The sequence below is a fragment of the Bubalus kerabau genome, chromosome 1 (assembly GCF_029407905.1).
Source record: "Bubalus kerabau isolate K-KA32 ecotype Philippines breed swamp buffalo chromosome 1, PCC_UOA_SB_1v2, whole genome shotgun sequence".
NCBI lineage: Eukaryota > Metazoa > Chordata > Mammalia > Artiodactyla > Bovidae > Bubalus > Bubalus kerabau.
In genome coordinates this window covers 98,689,163-98,707,436 of record NC_073624.1, presented here as the reverse complement: position 1 = coordinate 98,707,436, position 18,274 = coordinate 98,689,163, and the positions used below count along the sequence as shown (strand labels likewise).

The 18,274-nt window shown below is 45.3% G+C and overlaps 2 protein-coding genes across 3 annotated transcripts in view; both read left to right on the top strand.

Moving 5' to 3' along the window:
• The first annotated feature begins 7,438 nt into the window (after positions 1–7,438).
• PLXNC1 (plexin C1) overlaps positions 7,439–18,274 on the top strand; it is a 332,800-nt gene continuing 321,964 nt past the window's right edge. For both annotated transcript variants that reach the window (XM_055585371.1, XM_055585362.1), the window contains exon 1: positions 7,439–7,567. The gene's annotated coding sequence lies outside the window, so the exon portion shown is untranslated. The remainder of the gene's footprint in view (positions 7,568–18,274) is intronic.
• Positions 7,449–18,274, top strand: part of LOC129655251 (SS18-like protein 2) — an 84,448-nt gene continuing 73,622 nt past the window's right edge. The window contains exon 1 of the mRNA XM_055585468.1: positions 7,449–7,567. The gene's annotated coding sequence lies outside the window, so the exon portion shown is untranslated. The remainder of the gene's footprint in view (positions 7,568–18,274) is intronic.

Here is an 18,274-nt window from a genome sequence, read left to right as displayed (position 1 = left end):
TGGTGTGTAATCTCTAAGAAAAAAACTTGAAAGCCACGAGAAAGAGTTGAGGGTCCACCATAAAGCCATGGGAGATTTAGGAGCAATGGGGATCTACTGCATAGCTTCGTAATGGGCCAGGGCAGGATCACATCTGCATGTGAGGATTGCAGCCATTGAAGACCAGGTGGGACGCTAAGATTCAGTGTCTCTGTCTGACCTGGGGAAGCGACTGTAAAGATGGAGGAAAGCTATTTTCATTCCAGAATCATGCAGGAGGTAGAAGCAATAGGACATGGATGTCTTGGGGAGGGTGGGGGAGAGGAGTCAGATCTTTGACTTATCACAGTATCAGGCAGTCTGTTAGAAATCTCCTTCTTGCAACTTCTATATGTTGAAGGCCATCAGGACTCATCCTGAGTCTTTTCCTCATTATTCCATATGTAGGGGCTGAGGTGGGTAGTAATTGATAGTGTGAAAAGTGCAAAGTTCTTTCAGCCTAGAACTTAGAAACCAGAATGAATATGATTGGTGGGGAGCAATAAATTTACTTGCTGAGCCATAGGCTAAGATTTAATCGAATTTTCATGTTCTGAGTTTTCATAAAGTGATGCAGGAGCCAAGCTACCCCTCAGAGGCATGCTGGGTGCCCTGGGGATTCCAGACAGTGATTAGAAACATGCAAGGCAGGTAATTCACTTGGATGGTTATTCAAATTTCTTATCAGAAGTTTATATCAAGCTGAGTGAGGGGGGTAGGTTCTCTGCCTGAGACTGAACATGACTAATTTAGCCATTTCTCCACATTCCAGAGAGATGAGAATTTAACACAGTCCCTCGCTCTTGATAAATTCCCTTGGTATAATTTAGATTTTGCCCTCAGATACAAATGTGTAAGTTGTTTTAGCCTCCCAAGTATAGACAAGTAAGGGAGTCAGCATCCTGATTGTGTAAAGGAGGCAAATGCCTTAAATGTACCTCTATACTCCCAAACTGTGAACAACAAAAACTAGTTTAGCAGACACAAACAGTAGGCCTATGCAAAGAAGATTCTTGGAGGTTTTCTAGAAAAGCTGGATCCCAGGTATGTATGGAAGATGAGAAAGGGTGAAGGATAGTCCAGAGCACGCAGGAGATCCTCAGCTTGTCCCAGGTCTAGCAGGAAGATCAAACATATGTCAGTGGGAGCTCTTTCATCCTCCAAATGAAATGGAATAAACCCTGGATGCTGATTATTTTTTGGTCTTTCTTATTCTATTGTGTTGCTTTTTCTTAACAAAACAAGTTTATTGTAGAAGATTAGAAAATAGTTCATTGTGAAAAAATTACAAAAGTAGATACATAGAAAGAAAAAGAGAGAAGGAAGGAAGGAAAGGAAGGAAGAAGGAAGGAAAGGACTTGAAACACTGGAGAGAGGAGAGCTCTAATAATTCCAACACCCAGAGGTAACCTCAGTGAACATTGGATGTATATCTTTTCAGTGTTTTTTTCAGTGGGTCCATGTATTATTAATTTTTTTCCAAGAGTGGAGTTCTGCTCTTAATAGGGTATAAGAATAACAGTCAACCTGCTTAGGTAATTTGATTTATATTATAAACTTGCATTCTCTTGGGGGAGCAGGAATGGAAATATAATCTCAGTTCAAAAATGTCCTCACTTGCTCCAGTGCTCAGTTGCCAGTCCACGCAGGGCACTGTTGAGTCCTTTCTTACTCAAACTGCTGATCCTCCAGACCCCCATCCTTTTAACTATGTTTGTTTCCCTCTTGAGTCACACTCAGCTGCAAGAAACTTAGTGAGCTTGTCCGAGGGGCCCTATTAATTGCATGTCACTCTCAGCTCTCAGACACAGAGGGCAATTCACCAGGGCCCAGGACATGCTCCCTGTTTATGTAAAGCCTTCCTGCACACACACACATCTCTGGGACATTTCTTCCTCTGGCTTTCTACCACCTGCCCAGCCTGTGCCTGAGAAGAAAATGTAGGTTCCTCTTCCCAGAGTTCTGCAAATGCCCAAGGAATTGGGATTTCCCCGCTTAGCTGACACCTCCACCCCGCATTAGAAGAACATTCAGAAGATTTCCTCCTTCTCATGGGATCTTCCAAATCTGTTATTCATGCTCTGAATTTTTATTGTCACTATTGTTCCTTTTAAGGACTTTCAAAAGAAAAAGTCAGGAGACAGTCCTATTTTCTCTCATCTGCTGTTCAATACCCATCACTCTGGCAAAAACTTCAAATGGCCTCATCTGAGGCATTAAAGTGTTAGTCACTCAGTCATGTCTGACTCTTTGTGACCCATGGACTATAGCCCATCAGGCTCCTCTGTCCGTGGAATTCTGCAGGCAAGAATACTGGAGTGAGTTACCATTTCATTTGAAGAGTAGAAGGGATGAAATATCAGGAAAGTGGAAGGAATGCCAGATAAAATTTTAAAGCCAGGTCACTCCACTGTGCTTACAGGAACTTAGGTTCCAATTCCTCCAAGCAGGCTGGGAGGTGGCAACCTGGAGGAGAGCTTTCTAAGAGGAGGTGTGGGGGAGAGGGGCAGTCCCTTGGCTATTCTTTCTACCTGTGGTCCATGCTCTTGCCCTTCTGGATGCAAACTCACAGGGTACTTCCTTGGTTCTGGTCCTTGGCCCCTGGAGCCCAGAGCAAAGGTATCCACCCAGGAAGAGCTGAGTTTTCTTACCTCACCTCTCACCTGTACTATATGGGGGTGGGGCGGGGGTGAGCCCTTGAAGGAATATAATCTCCTGGAGAGAAATGTACTTTCCAACACTAATGTAAATATGATTCATGCAATTTCCGCAGCTAGGCTCCTTTATGTCCCTAATTCGGAAACACGGGCCGGAGGTTCTTACTTATCCTCCATCCCAGAAGGAGACCCTGAGCTGGGCTTGGTCCTGCTCCAGCATCTGAAGTAGAAACCACAGCCTTGAGATGGTGCCAAGGCAGCCAATTAAGAAGGTGTTGATGACACTTCCCAGGAACATTTTTCTAGATGTTTAACTTTGACCAAAAGTTTAAGCTTCTAGTAAACCCCAGGAACCTCACATTTTCCAGGGAATAGTGCCTGGACTATTAAAAACTTCCAAGAAACTCCGATTCTCAGAAGGCTTTGCAGCCTTCAAACTCATCCACCCATTCAACCTTTCTGGACAAAAACAAAGGCGATGAAATGGTGCTTTCTCTCATTCCTGGAGAGTTTAGATGACTAAAGTCATATAAGAAGCCTGGTGCTGATTAAGCCACCACATAGGCTTTGGGAAGTGAGGTCTGGCCTCACTGGCCCTGGCCTCAGCCACTGGGTAGCACAGGATTGGCAGTGACAGCAGCAGCAGGATCTGTCAGCCCAAGAGCCTGGGGCTGGTGCTGGCCAGGCTCAGTGTCCTTGCTTCATTCTGTCTTATTCAAAATGACCACAGGCTAGCTCTTGATATCTGAACGTATATGACCATCAACCCAGCAATCTTATTGGACCCCAGCAAGTGGACTTCCATCCCTTCCATTTCCGTCTTACAGATGAGAAAAGTCTCAGAGGAGCCAAGGGATTCATAAACCAGCAGACTTGAGCCTGGGTTCTGACCCACATTTGGATTTCTCAAGAGTAGGTGGGAACAAGAGAAGATCTCACAACGTCAATCTCCCCAGACCCTGGGGTGATCTGGAAAGTGCAAGAGGAGGGGCCAAGTTGAGTAGGAGCCTGGGGGAAAGGGGCATTGAGGGTCCTGGGATAGCAATTTTTTTTAATCAAGTTGTGTAAAAGTAATTGAATAATTTTACAACTGGTACAGCAAACCTGGTATGTAACAGCAAATATGAACCCTGATCATAAACACTTTAACTGAGATACCCAGTGGTTGGATAAAAGTGGGAGGGATCCACTCTCTGGGTACGGAGTGGAAGGACTCACAAGATGGTCCATTAGACCATCAGAACGTGAGGAAGGGAAGGGCATCTCAAGGCATTTCAGGGAGGCTGGAGGGCAACAAGCAGCAGGATCTGCAGACTGTTGTGGGGCCCAGGGTTGGGGCACCAGGGAGAACACTTATAAGACCTGAAACTGGAGGGACACACAAAGACTTGGTCCGTGATATCTTTACTGGGGAATTTTGATAAAACATTCCTTTGTTTTGGACAGGTGGACATTTGTGGGTTGTTTCTTGACTCTAAAGCACAAATTATTAAACTTTGAAAAAAGATTTTTTTTAACTTAATATTCTTTAAAACAGATACCTTCATTCCATCGTGTTCTCCACTGCATCTTTGGTGCCTCCTATGCTGCTATGCATAGGGTCCCTGCTCACCAGTCCTCACTGATGCTGTCTCACTCTGTCATCTCACCTCCCAACAATCTTGCTGGAACTGGATCCCCTTTTGAAACCTCAGACTGCTTAGGTGAGCACCAGACTCCTGCCTGCCTATTCCCAGGCCTCTCTCCCCGTAGGCCGGAGGCTTCTCTCCTTCTTCAACCATGGGTGGTAGATTTGCTGTGAATAAAGTTATCATGCCACAAATTCCTACCTGATTTTAATATACCTTCCTTTTATACCTTTATCTAATACCTTTAAATAATATGTGTATCTTTTATATACTATGCAATGCTAAGTCGCTTCAGTCATGTCTGACTCTGTGCAACCCCATAGACGGCAGCCCACCAGGCTCCCCCATCCCTGGGATTCTCCAGGCAAGAATACTGGAGCGGGTTGCCATTTCCTTCTCCAATGCATGAAAGTGAAAAGGGAAAGTGAAGTCACCCTGTAGTGCCCGACTCTTAGCAACCCCATGAACTACAGCCTACCAGGCTCCTCCATCCATGGGATTTTCCAGGCAAGAGTACTGGAGTGGGGTGCCATTGCCTTCTCTGATATTTTATATAATACCTTTTAATTATATATATATATATATATATACACACACACACACACACACACACACACCTTTTTTTATAATACCTTTTACTAATACCTTCCTTCCCCTGGATTCCCACTGCCTCAGTCAATCCACTGAATTGGAACCCATTATACACCAGCTCCTGCAGGAAGCACACCAGAGGTCAACGTGGATACCATAAACTAAGCTTCCTGCCACTCCCCTGCAGTCCAGGGCTGAGCCAGGCATATTCCCTAGTTCTTCACTGCTGTGCCATCGGCTCCAAACATTCCATGTGCCCTACTCTTCCCCTACTTCACTCTCCTTGAGGAAGACACATCACGTATTATGTAAGGGTGCCCTAAGTTGCAAAGCAAGGACAAGCCAACTGAAGCCATGATTATCTGAACAAAATGTCCAACTCTCAACACAAATATTTAGATGAGTTCCATCTTTGTGATCTTGAGTGCTCTGCAGGAGAAGGTCCACAGTGCAAGAGCCAAGTGGAGACGTATCTTCCGTGCAGGGAGGCATGTGATGAAGTCCTTGTCTTTTGCCAGTTCTTGTCTACTCATTTTTAGCCCTGATGACCTAGGTTTATAGACACAGAGAGGAAATAAGATGTAGTAGAAAAATCATGACTGGATGTCCTGAGGCCTGAATTTTCATCCTGGTTGTGTGTACCCCACCCCAGCTGTGCTCCACTTCAAATCCCTTCTCCTCTTTTAAGACTTCAGTTCCTTAGCCTTAAACAGGGGACTGGGTGGGGGGTGGGGGTGGCTGGTTGATGCTCTTTCTAAGTTGATGATTCTCATTCTTCTTGTGTTTGCAGCCTACTTTCAAAGAGCAAACTATGGTGTAGCAATATTAAAAACTTTAAAAGACTCAAAACAACACTAAAAATGTCAGCAATCACTAAATACAATTCTCCAGCAAGGCAGTGTCTCTCCGTGACTGTAAAATCACCCACAGTTATGGTTCAATCTCTGGCTACATTTCACTACTTTATGGTTCTTTGAGTGGAGCTGTTTACTGCCATGACCTGCTTCTCTTGTGGACCACAGAGTCGAAACTTTCACATGTTCTGGAAGCTCCACAACCTTTCATTTGCCTGGGCTTGTTGACATTGCGCCCATGCCCCACAGAGCCTATTTGTTCCAAGACTCACTACCCACGTTATCTCAAGGTTTCATCTGACACACAAACTAAAATAAGGACTCAGATATAACCCAGATGGTTTTCCACATTGAACAAAGGTTAAAAATTGAGAATGATGGCTCTGTGGGCCACAACAGCTATGAAGTTCTATATTTTCATGAATTAAAAAAAAAGTAACATTTTGAGAAAAGAACTATATATTTGAGGTAGAGTACTTAATTAAAGCACCAAGTCCAAATCAATTGAAGAAAGAAATCCTCATGGATGAAAAAGTGAGCTCAGAGAGCCCAGAGTGGCCCGAGGAGCTTGTCGAGTTTGAGCGGCATTAGCAGAAAAATGGGGCTTCCCTGGTGGCTCAGACAGTAAAGAATCTGCCTGTAGTGCAGGAGACTGGGGTTCAGTCCTTGGATCAGGAAGATCCCCTGCAGAAGGGAATGGCTACCCACTCCAGTATTCTTGCCTGGAAAAATCTCATGGACAGAGGAGCATGGTAGGTTCATGGGGTTGCAAAGAGTCAGACGCAACTGAGCAACTAAGCATACATATGCCCAGAAGAAAGAAGAGCAGAATGGATCACAGAGAATGTGAGTGGCCAGATGGCGAATCTCAGTTCCTCTCCATTTCTCAAAGGTATATTTTTTAAGAAGCTGGCATTTAGAGTTTTTGGTAAAAGGAAGCAGTTATTTTTAGGTTCTGTTAAAAGATAAACTGAGGCATATTAGACATTTTGAAAGTTTGAGAGAGTTTATTTGAGCAAGTATCAAATCAGGCAGCATCCAACCCAGCAGATGTGATCCTGGGTCCTGGGAACACAGGTGTGTGGGGAGTCCCGGCGGGTCTCATCCTGGTCACTAGAACTATACGGTCCTCCTTTCAGGGAGGAAAACGCATTTTCCCTCTACCTTTTAGGGTGAACGCTTGGCTAAGACTCGCTTTTCTCTAAGGCATCTCGTAAATGGATAGGCTTACCCAGGTAAAAGTTCTCAGCTGTGCCCACTGTAATTAAAGATTTTCGTAAGGTTTCCTAAGGTAAGGTTAACCTGCTCATTTAGTGTTAAAACAAAATTGTGTTCACCTGATTTGGAAGGACTGATGCTAAAGCTGAAACTCCAGTACTTTGGCCACCTCATGCCAAGTGTTGACTCATTGGAAAAGACTCTGATGCTGGGAGGGACTGGGGGCAGGAGGAGAAGGGGATGACAGAGGATGAGATGGCTGGATGGCATCACCGATTCAATGGACATGAGTTTGGGTGAACTCCGGGAGTTGGTGATGGACAGGGAGGCCTGGCATGCTGCAGTTCATGGGGTCGCAGAGTCTGACATGACTGAGCAACTGAACTGATACTTCACGCTGAGCCCATCAGAATCAGCTGCACCCTGAACTCAATCCGGTTTTTCAGTCGGGCCCACCCCAACTCCGGTCCTTGCCAAAGTGTGTGTGAAAAAGAAACACTCACGTGAACCCTGAAAGCTGGTAAGGCGGAAGCCAGAGGCTCGAGGTGGACGGACGCAGCAGCTCCTGAGGCAGGGAGGCCGTGAACTCCCAGCTCCACAGGTACTGTGTCTGGTTGCTCGTCGTTGCTCCTGGGCCCGCTGGGGTCGCCTTTAGTTCTTCTTCTTACTAACAGAACTGTTAAAAGATAAACTGAGTCATATTAAAATTTTTAAGAGTTTAACTGAGCAAAAGTCCATTTGAATCAAGCTGCATCCAGTCTAGTACAAAGAAAGGAGCTCCGGGAGCTGTTTGGAATGAAAGACTTGCGAACACAAGGGAGCAGGAACGAGGGAAATAAACCAGGCCCAGAAGTGGGTGGTTAATGCAGTTACTTTCCTTCAGGGGTGGGCAGGGGTCTGTCAGGCAGAGACCCCACTCGTGCTGCTCAGGTGGTTCCTGAGTACCTGGTTTAAGGTTCCATTTACTGGGAGAGCCAAAAATATAATGAAGTCCCAGTTTGGTGATGTGGGGCTTAGCATAAGTGATGCCGTTTGAGGCCTGTTGTCTTGTTTTTCACAGTTCTTAAATATGGTTGTTTGGGGGTACCAAGTGGTGGATCCTATTGTATTCCTAGAAATTATTTTTCATCTTCTCAAATGCCCTTTCTAAACATTGGTCGGTTGGTTTATTGTTCCCAGCACAGAAAATTATGACCAGTTTAGTGGCTGCTTATTATAGGTTGAGTTTTGTTTGTCAGAGAATGCAGAGGATCAAAGCTTTTTAGCGCTAGGCAGAAACTAGATCAAAGGAAATCCTCATTTCACATCTCATAGGGCATGACTTATCTTTAAATACACAGAGTGGACATTTGGAATCAGGTTTTTATCATAAGACTGCTTTCTCCTGAGAAAAAGTTTACCCAGCCACCCACCCGTATTTGTGCCAGGAATGGGGTGGGGAGTGAGCAGTGAAGCCTGTGAGCTTTCTCTCTAGTGAGTCTCACGCGTTGGTTCAATGGTGATATTTTCGTCTCTTCTGTGTCAGATGGGTGCCGAGTGCTCGGGCGTACGTTGGTAAGTGAAGACAGGCCCTCATGTAGCCTAGCTGGGAAGACGGGCAGTTGTGTGTGTGATTGTGTTAAACCATGGGGAGTGTTCCAACCAGGGACAAGGACACAGAGTTGGGGGGCAGGAGGAGGGGCGCTTTACCTGGTGTGGGCAGCCATGAAGACCTCCGTAAATGAACAGCTGGGGCCAAGAAGGCCTGAACAAGTGAGGGACTGGCAGTGTGTGGAACAGCACACGTCAGGCCAAGGAGATGAGGAAGGGGATGGCTCCCCAGCAGGAAGTGAACAAGAGCAGTTCGGCCTGGGTGGAACAAAGATGGCGTTGCCAAGAAGGAACGCTGAAGGGGAGACAGCAGGCAGCCCACAGAGGGCCTTCCTTGTCAGCCCGCTTAGAGTGTGTCCTGTGTTCAGGGAACCGTGAGAAGCGTTGGAGGGTGTTAGGTAGGAGACGACTGTGATTGGCTGTGTGTGTTTGAAGATTCCCAGGAGAGAGCTGGTAAAATTGTGTGTGTGTGTGTGTGTGTGTTGATAAATCTGAGAGTCCGTGTGCAAGCCTGCTTTCTGTCTTTTTTATAGGGAATTATCACTATGTCAGGAAAAGTAGATCGTGAGCGCAGGCACAGGATGTCTCTGGGAAGACCAATGAAAGGCACAATGGCTGCTTCCTGGAGAGGAGCTGAACCCTCAGGGATAGAAGTGGAAGGAGTCTGACTTCCCACTGTACACCTTTTAACATTTTTGAAATGGTATGACTGTGTTATCCAATTAAAGTGTTTTTAAATCTGAGCGTTGAAGAATTCCTTAAAGGGGAGAGAGTCCTTCCCCCTGGCAATGGAGGAATCCTTCCTTTTCCCTGATAGACAGGCATCCCACTGTGTCCAAACACTTTCTTTGACAGTTCCAGGGCTGAGAAGTCAAGTCTAGAATTTGTTCTGACGTTGAGCTGAAGTCCATGTTCCCTCCCCCATGCCCTTTCCCCTCCCCATTGGTTCTAGCTCTTTCTTTGCAGTGCTGCATCAGCTTCTTCCATTCCCAGCCTGTAAGTCATTTGCAGGAAGCTCTTGCGGTTTCCCCAGAAGTCACAAGCAAAAAGCTGGCAGGTGAGGCAGGTGTTGTAAATGAGCAAAGCGGGCCTTGCCAGGTCCACACGAGAGTGCACCTTTCTCCAGGAGATGGGACACAACGAGGGTGGTAGATGCCATGGCAGGGAACAGAGAGAGGCAGTGACTGTGTGCGTGCGTGTTCATGTCTGACTCTTTGCGATCCCAAGGACTGTAGCCCTCCAGGCTCCTCTATCCGTGGGAATCTCCAGGCAAGAATACTGGAGTGGGTTGCCATTTCCTTCTCCAAGGGATCTCCTCAACCCAGGGATCGAAGCCATTGGCAGGTGGATTGTTTACCATTGAGCTACCTGCAACTATTCCTCCCCAAGGAAATACTGCCCTGGAAGGAAGAGGACCAGATATTGCCATTTCTTCCCAGGGACATCAGAAACTGAACATTTAAGCAGATCAATTTAAAAATGTTGGCAGCTAGTTTTTTAAAAAATGTTGCACAGAACAAGAAGAATGTATGCACAGCATGTGGGTGCATGTGGATGGCAACCAGTTTACCATCTGCTCTGTTGTCTGAGTACCATGAAGAAGCTGATGCAGCACTGCAAAGAAAGAGCTAGAACCAATCTCACTTTGTTGTATTTTTTTAAAACATTTATTTGGCTGCGCCAGGTCTTAGTTGCAGCGTGTGGGAGAAGGCAATGGCACCCCACTCCAGCACTCTTGCCTGGAAAATCCCATGGACGGAGGAGCCTGTAGGCTGCAGTCCATGGGGTCGCTAAGAGTCGGACACGACTGAGCGACTTCACTTTCACTTTTCACTTTCATGCATTGGAGGAGGAAATGGCAACCCACTCCAGCCTAGAGAATCCCAGGGACGGCGGGGCCTGGTGGGCTGCCGTCTATGGGGTCGCACAGAGTCGGACACAACTGAAGCGACTTAGCAGCAGCAGCAGCAGCAGCGGGATCTTTATCTGCGGCATGTGTGATCTTGTTCCCTGACCAGGGATCGAACTTGGGCCCCCTGCACTGGGACTACGGAGTCTTAGCCACTGGACCACCAGGGAAGTCCCTCACTTTGTTGTGTTCTGGCTGGATTTGCAATGGGATGCTCATGCCAGCACCGCTGTCATCCACGGGAGCTGTTTGTCAGTCTTGCTATAGCACTAGAGGTGGGAGTCAGGCAGCCGGGTTACAGTTCTGGTCAAAAGCACTGTATGATCTTGGGGAAACAACAAAAGCACGTCTTCCTATGTTTGCATTTCCTCAATGTTAAACTGGATCCTAACAGGGCTGCTTTACAGACTGTCTCGATGAGTTTCCCTTCTTTGCTGAGCTTCAGAAAATTTTGGAGCTGGAATTCTGAGATCGGGGTGTGAGTGTGGTTCGGTGAGGCCCCTCTTCTGGGTCGCAGGCGTCTCCTCCTGCTTTCACCTGGTAGAAGGGCAAGGCTGCTTTCTCTGTTCATTATCCAGCCACAAGCTTGATTGTTTTCTGTTGGGGAATTGAAATAGGGCTCTTCACTTGGATAAGATAAGCAATCAGGGGCTTTTGCTAATGAACAGGGACTAAGCTCCAATTCACAACATCTTGAGAGACAGCATATTTACTACTAAACTGTGCCCAGGCAGGTGTTTTGCCAAAATTGCCTCCAGTACCCTGTCAGTCAGCTAGCTGCCTCCTAAGAAATCCCTTTGGAGGAGTCTCGCCCCCTCTTCTCACTATCCCATGTCTTCCCCTCCAGTTCTGGAGAGTTCTTTCCCCAGCCAGAGGCCATGTGGACAGCACTGGAGATGGTGAGGTGGGAGGCAGATGGCCCCCCAGGATAAAGTGGTAGGAGATTCCTCCTCTATGGACCAAAAGTCTAGGATGGTAATAGCAGGACAGTTAGGAGAGGAGGCTGGCCCGCCCACATCCCGCATTTCTCCTTCTCGAACTCAGGAGACCGTCTTGTCTCTCCAGGCCCCCTAACATGCCTCCCATCTGTAAATACTACCAGGAGCCTTTAAAGACGAGCATTTTTCAGGTACTCCTAGTTTTCTTTTTCCTCTCTCCTGCTAACCCCTGTTAGAGTTGAGTAAAAGTCAGCGATTATAGCGTTTATGGACCACCCATGCCCAATTGCCATAGAGCACAGTAAAGATGACTGTGCACATCTGTGATAGTCGATTGTAGGCATCAAGTTGGCTGGATCAGGGGATGCCCAAAGGCGTGGTTAAACGTGACTACTGAGTGTGCCTGTGAGGGTCTTTCCAGAAGAGATTAGCATTTGCATCAGTGGACCGAGTAAAGTGGATTGCCCTCCCCAGTGTGGGCGTCCATTAGGCAATCCACTGAGGTCTGAAATAGAACAAAAGATGAAGGAAGGAAGCATTCCCAGTCTCTACCTGACTATGGAGAGGGGACATAAATCTCCTGCCCTCGGTATTCCTGGTTCTCAGGCCTTCAGAGGACGACTCGAATATACACCACTGACTCCAGATCTTAGCCTTCTGATTGCACCACCAGCTTCCCCAGGTCTCCCGCCTGCAGATGGTGGCACCTCTCAGTCTCCATAAGCTCAGTCTCCTCCTCAGCCAATTCTTTATAAAGTATGGTGTGTGTGTATACATATATATGTGATGTATTACTATATAAGATATTTTATACATGTATATACATATATTTCTTTCTGTTTGCATACATATTTACATATGCATTACAGATTTACTGCAAGGAATTGACTATAGGATATAGAATATATGGGGTATATATTGACCATTGGTTCCATTTCTCTGGAGAACTCTAATACAACATCATTAACTGTGTTGGATTAATTTGGGCTTCAGTTAAATTGTCACGGTGCCATGTTGCCTGTACATGTTCCGTCTTTGTTGCCCTTGCTCATATAGACTGGCTGTTTTTATACAACTTTAAGGAAAATGTAAGGCAAGGGTCACAGTCAGGTCACAAAGTAGTAGCTAAGCTGTGCCTCATCTCAAAAACTATGGGTTGGTAAAGATGGTTGTTGAAGTGAAGTGAAAGTCACTCAGTTGTGTATGACTCTTTGTGACCACATGGACTAAACAGTCCATGGGATTCTCCAGGCCAGAATACTGGAGTGAGTAGCCATTCCCTTCTCCAGGGGATCTTCCCAACCCAGGAATCGAACCCAGGACTCCCACATTGCAGGTGAATTCTGTACCGTCTGAACCTCCAGGGAAGCCCAAAGATGAGTGTTGCTGCTGCTGCTGCTGCTGCTAAGTCGCTGCAGTCGTGTCCAACTCTGTGCGACCCCATGGACTGCAGCCTACCAGGCTCCTCTGTCCACGGGATTTTCCAGGCAAGAGTACTGGAGTGGGGTGCCATTGCCTTCTCCGAAGATGAGTGTTAGGCACCTATTAAAGTTAGAACTATTAGTGGGCCCCTAGAAGACATCCTGTTGAATGAATGGGTAGGAATGTGGAGTTGCAATGCTAAGATTAATACCCATTAACAAAAGCAGAGTGAGGCGTGCTCTGGGTAGTGAGGAATTCCTCCTGAGAGGAAAGAATCCAGATGCTTGCATTCACGCTGGTACTCCAGTTGATGGCACAGGGAAGAGAGTTTCCAGTATAAAACTGATGGGGCTATGCAGTGAGGCCTTAGCCTCTGAAGTTCTTGTCCCAAGTTGCCCTAAGGAAGGGATATAAAAATGTAAAGAGCAGGCTCCCGTTTCAAAGTCTAAAAAGTAGAGAGAGGCATAGCCTCTTCTAAATTCCAGGACTTTGGCAAGGGGTAACAGTGTGAAGAAAGCTGAGCACCGAAGAATTGATGCTTTTGAACTGTGGTGCTGGAGAAGACTTTTGAGAGTCCCTTGGACTGCAAGGAGATCCAACCAGTCCATCCTAAAGGAGACCAGTCCTGGGTGTTCATTTTAAGGACTGATGCTAAGGCTGAAACTCCAATACTTTGGCCACCTCATGCGAAGAGTTGACTCATTGGAAAAGACCCTGACGCTGGGAAAGATTGAGAGCAGGTGGAGAAGGGGGCAACAGAGGATGAGATGGCTAGATGGCATCACCGACTCAATGGACATGAGTTTGGATGGACTCCAGGAGTTGGTGATAGACAGGGAGGCCTGGCGTGCTGCAATTCATGGGGTCGCAAAGAATCGGACACGACTGACTGACTGAACTGAACTGAATAGTGATATAGCAGCCAAGGAAAATGTCCATATGAACTGAACTGTGGGGACAAGGTAACAAAAGATCTCAGGAGGTACACAGAAAACTGGACTATCACAGTAACCACAGATGAAGGTAGTAAGCCACACAGGGAACTGGAATAAGTGGAAACAGCTTGAGGGGCTTGTAGTCTCAATTATCTTAGAGGGTTGAGGCTCAGGGTCATTCATGTTGACTGACACCAGTGCTTTCAGTCATTTATTTTTTTATTAAAAAAAAAAAAAGAGGCTTTTTTGAAAATTTTGCATGTGTCAGGCTCAGTGGATGTGTTGGTCTTGGTCAGGGATCTGGAATAAGTGGAAATCTGCCTGCAATGCAGGAGAACGGGGTTCGATCCCTGGGTCGGGACGATCCCCTGGAGAAGGAAATGGCAACCCTCTCCACTACTGGCTTGAGAATCCCATAGATGGAAGAGCCTGGCAGGCTACAGTCCTTGGAGTCACTAGAGTTGACCCAACTGAGCCAGGAATCAGTGAATCTATTCTGTAAAGGGCCAGCTGGTCAACTCTGATGTTATATCACAAAGGGAGCCATAGATAATAAGTAAACAAATGTTTGCCTATTGAATGTATTCCAATAAAACTTTATAGAAACAGGTGGAGGGCCAGATTTGGCCCATGACCCATTTGTCGTTTGCTAATCCCTAGAGAAACAGTCTCAGGCTGTTCTCTGATGCCTCTCCAGATCCAATCTATAGCCCTTTCCACCCTGCTGTCTATCTCAAGAGGCTGACTTCTGCAAACTGTGTCACCCAGGACTCCCCACCCTCTGGCTTCTGGTTAGATTTGGCCAATAGGAGTCACTGGCAAGAGATCAGGAGTTGGGAGGAGAGAGAGGATGGAGGAATTGAGTCCATCTACTTCCTATCTTTTGGGCTGTGCTTTGGCAGCGGCTGTGTTCCTCTTCCTGTGGTCACAGCTCTGACTGGTGTTTCGTACCTATGGCTGTACCTCTCATGCAGGTCCAGTCTTGGCTCCCTCCCCTGTCCTTCAGCCCTAGGAGTGGTACTGGTTCCCCACTATTCCCAGTCCTGAGAGCTTCTCCATTCCTTGCTGGTTTCCATACTGTTGCGCACCCCTCATGTGTGGTCCCTTCATTAAACTCTCTTCAATCCTGCCTTCAAGTGTGCCATTTCTTCCCTGCTGGAGAGTGTCTGATCATGCCCTTGTTGTGGACAGTCACTATTTCTAGGTGTACCGGTGCTGGTTCCAACCTTAAATCTAGGTGGAAACATGATCTAGGCCAATCAGAGCACTGAATCACCCAGGCCATAGTAACTGTTTCTCAAATGTTCTCATAAACCAAGTTGTTCCCATCAAAGGGAATAACAATAGTTATGTAGATGCTGCCAGGAAGTGCTATCTACTTGAGCCTGGGATTATATGAATTTGGAGTTCCCAGTAGCTATTTCGTGAAGCCTGAATACAGGGCCCAGTGCCAAGATGGCAAAGTCCAAAGGTGATCTTGTTTGAGGCCCTGGAACTGAATCCACTCCTCAGTGATTTTTTTAATGAAACAATAAAGTTCCTTGTATTTCCTTAAGCCAGTTTGAGTTGAAGTTTCTGCCATTCGTATCCTAAAGCTTACCTTATAAAAACAAAACCTGTGACCACTTTAGACAAATTTCATTGTACTGACTGAATTATCTGCATAGAAAACCAGTCCCGTTTCCTCACTGGATTAAATACAGTTAAATAGAGTTCAATATACTGGGTTTCCACAGTGACAGCAGGTAGGGAGTTGATTTGCCATCTTCCCCCTTCCAAAAGGAGATAACTAGAGCCCAACGACTCTTTGCAATTACTGCCTCGCATCCAGACAGACACACCTCCCAAGCCATAATCGCACTCACTTTGAGGCTGGACAGTAGCACAAAGAGAAGAATTTTTCCCTGAGTGAATGACGAGAGTGGCGCCATCGTTGGCAAGACAACAATGGCACCAACAATGGCACCAGTCTTTTCATTCACTCAGAGGAAAACAAGTTGAAGCCTGGTGTTTATTAACTGTTGTAAACAAATTGTGAATTTGTGCCAGTAACCAAAATAGAGACAACTGGGCATAATCATTAATTCTCAAAGAGATCCTCTAACAAATAACCTAAAAGATCCTTTGTGGACTCCAATGTGTTGATTATATTATTACTAACACTTATTCTGCTCATTGACTCATTGAAGAATTTGTTGAGTGAATGTCAGCCTGGTGTAGTACAGGCAGGGCTAATAGTTTTCCTTTCTTGTGCCAATTATGGCTGTGGCTGCCCAGTGGGCTGAGTTGAGAAAGAATGTGAGGCTAAATCTGGGTTCAACAAGAATGAATATTATAGGCAATTAAATGTGTCTTTGGTGGGAGTGGAAGAAAGGGGTGCCCAGGGAATTTGTCATCTCTGTGAGTTGAAAAAAAACATTGTCTAGAATGAGAAGAAGTAGATTTGGAATAAGTCACTTCCAGTCTATGTGCTTTTATTTCTGCATTTGTGAAGTCGGGGAATTGATCTAAATAACTTACCAGCATTCCTCGTTGCTTCCCTTATTCATCTATATGTTCTTTTTTAAGTTGAAATATAGCTGATGTACAGTATTATGTTAGTGTCATGTATAGTACATAATGATTTGATATTTGCGTGCATTATGAAATGATCACAATAAATCTGGTAACCACCAGTCACCATACAAAATTACTGTAATATGATTGACCACATTCCATATGCTATATATGACATCCCCATGACTTATTTATTCTTAATTATGTAACCGGAAGGCTGTACCTCTTAATCCTCTTCACCTGTCTCATCTACCTGCACTCTCCTCCCTTCTGGCAACCATTTGTTCTCTTTATCTGTGAGTCTGTTTTCATTTTTGTTTGTGTGTTTATTTTTTAGATTCCACGTAAGTGATATCATGTGGCATTTGTCTTTTTCTGACTTATTTCACTTAGCACGATACCCTCTACATCATCCATATTGTTGCAAATGGCAAGGTTTCACTATTTTTCTGGCTGAGTAATACTCCACCAATTGTACCATATCTTCTTTATCCATTTTTCTATAGATGGACACTTAAGTTGTTTCTATATCTTGGCTATTGTAGATAATGCTCTACTGAACATTGGGGTGTATATATCTTTTTGAATAAGTGTTTTTGTTTTCCTCAGCGAAACACCCAGAAGTGAAATTGCTGGATCCTATGGCAGTTCTAGCTTTAACTTTCTGAGGAATCTCCGTGCTGTTTCCCACAGTGGCCGCACCAGTTTATCATCCCCCTCCAACAGTACACAAGGGCTCCCTTTTCGCACACCTTCCCCAACACTGAGTATTTGTTGTCTTTTTGATGATAGCCCTTCTGACAGATGTGACGTGGTATCTCGTTGTGGTTTTGACTTGTAAGTCCCTAATGATTAGTGATGTTGACCATCGTTTCGTGTATCTGTTGGCCATCTGTCTTCTTTGGAAAATGTCTATTCAGGTCTTCTGCCCATTTTTCAATTGAGTCCATTTTTTTTTTTATGTTGTTGAGTTGTATGAGTTCTTTGTACATTTTGGAATCTGTCCCCTCATCAGAGATACGTTTGTAAATATCTTCTCCCATTCAGTAGGCTGTCTTTTCATTTTGTTGATAGTTTCCTTCACTGTGTAAAGCTTATATGGTCAATTAATCTAAGACAACCTCTTCAATAAATAGTGTTGAGAAAACCTGACAGCAACATGTGAAAGAATCAAACTGGACTATTTCCTTATACCATACACAAAAGCAAACTATTAAAGGGTTCAACAGAAGACCTGAAACCATAAAACTCCTAGAAAAAAAATATGTATGCATTCTTTTATTCATTGACTGAGGCTTAGCAGCTGTGGTTGATATTTCTCTTCCTATTCGGGGTGATTTTCCATTTTATGAATGCAGTTCTCTCTAACATAGAAGCCAGAAACTTACTTTCCCAGCACTCTATGTAATAGTTAAAATGCAACCATGGAATCTAGGTCTTCCAGTCAGGCATATCTGTCCTGAATTTGTTTGGAAATCAGTGATGGTTAGAGGTAATCTCTGCACAGAATTCATCTGGCAAGGATGAAGGCAGAGACATCAGTTTGTTGAGGCTGCAGTTATAGAGGGTCTGGAGGGGATGTCCAGTGTCTGGCTGTGGATGGCATTCCAGTTGGGAGCCGGGGGTCGGGAAGGATGAGAGGCTCCCTGGGAGAGGGGATACTGATGACTTCATTGGAGCGGCTCTGCAGTACAGGTAGAGACATTATTCCCCAGCTACAATCCATCTCTGGTCCTCCTCCAGTGGCCTTTAGCTGTTTAAATTCTTTTAAAAATAAAATCCTTTTATGGCTGAAATGAATCAGAGCATGTTTCTTTGTCCTCAAAAAGCTCAACAATTTATGATCAGGACTGAATGCCTTCAAACAGACTTTTTTCTCCTTTAAAGATGAAAATTTTAATTCTCTTTCATGAATTATAAAGAATAGGCTTAGCTAATGCTTTACAATGTATTCTGTT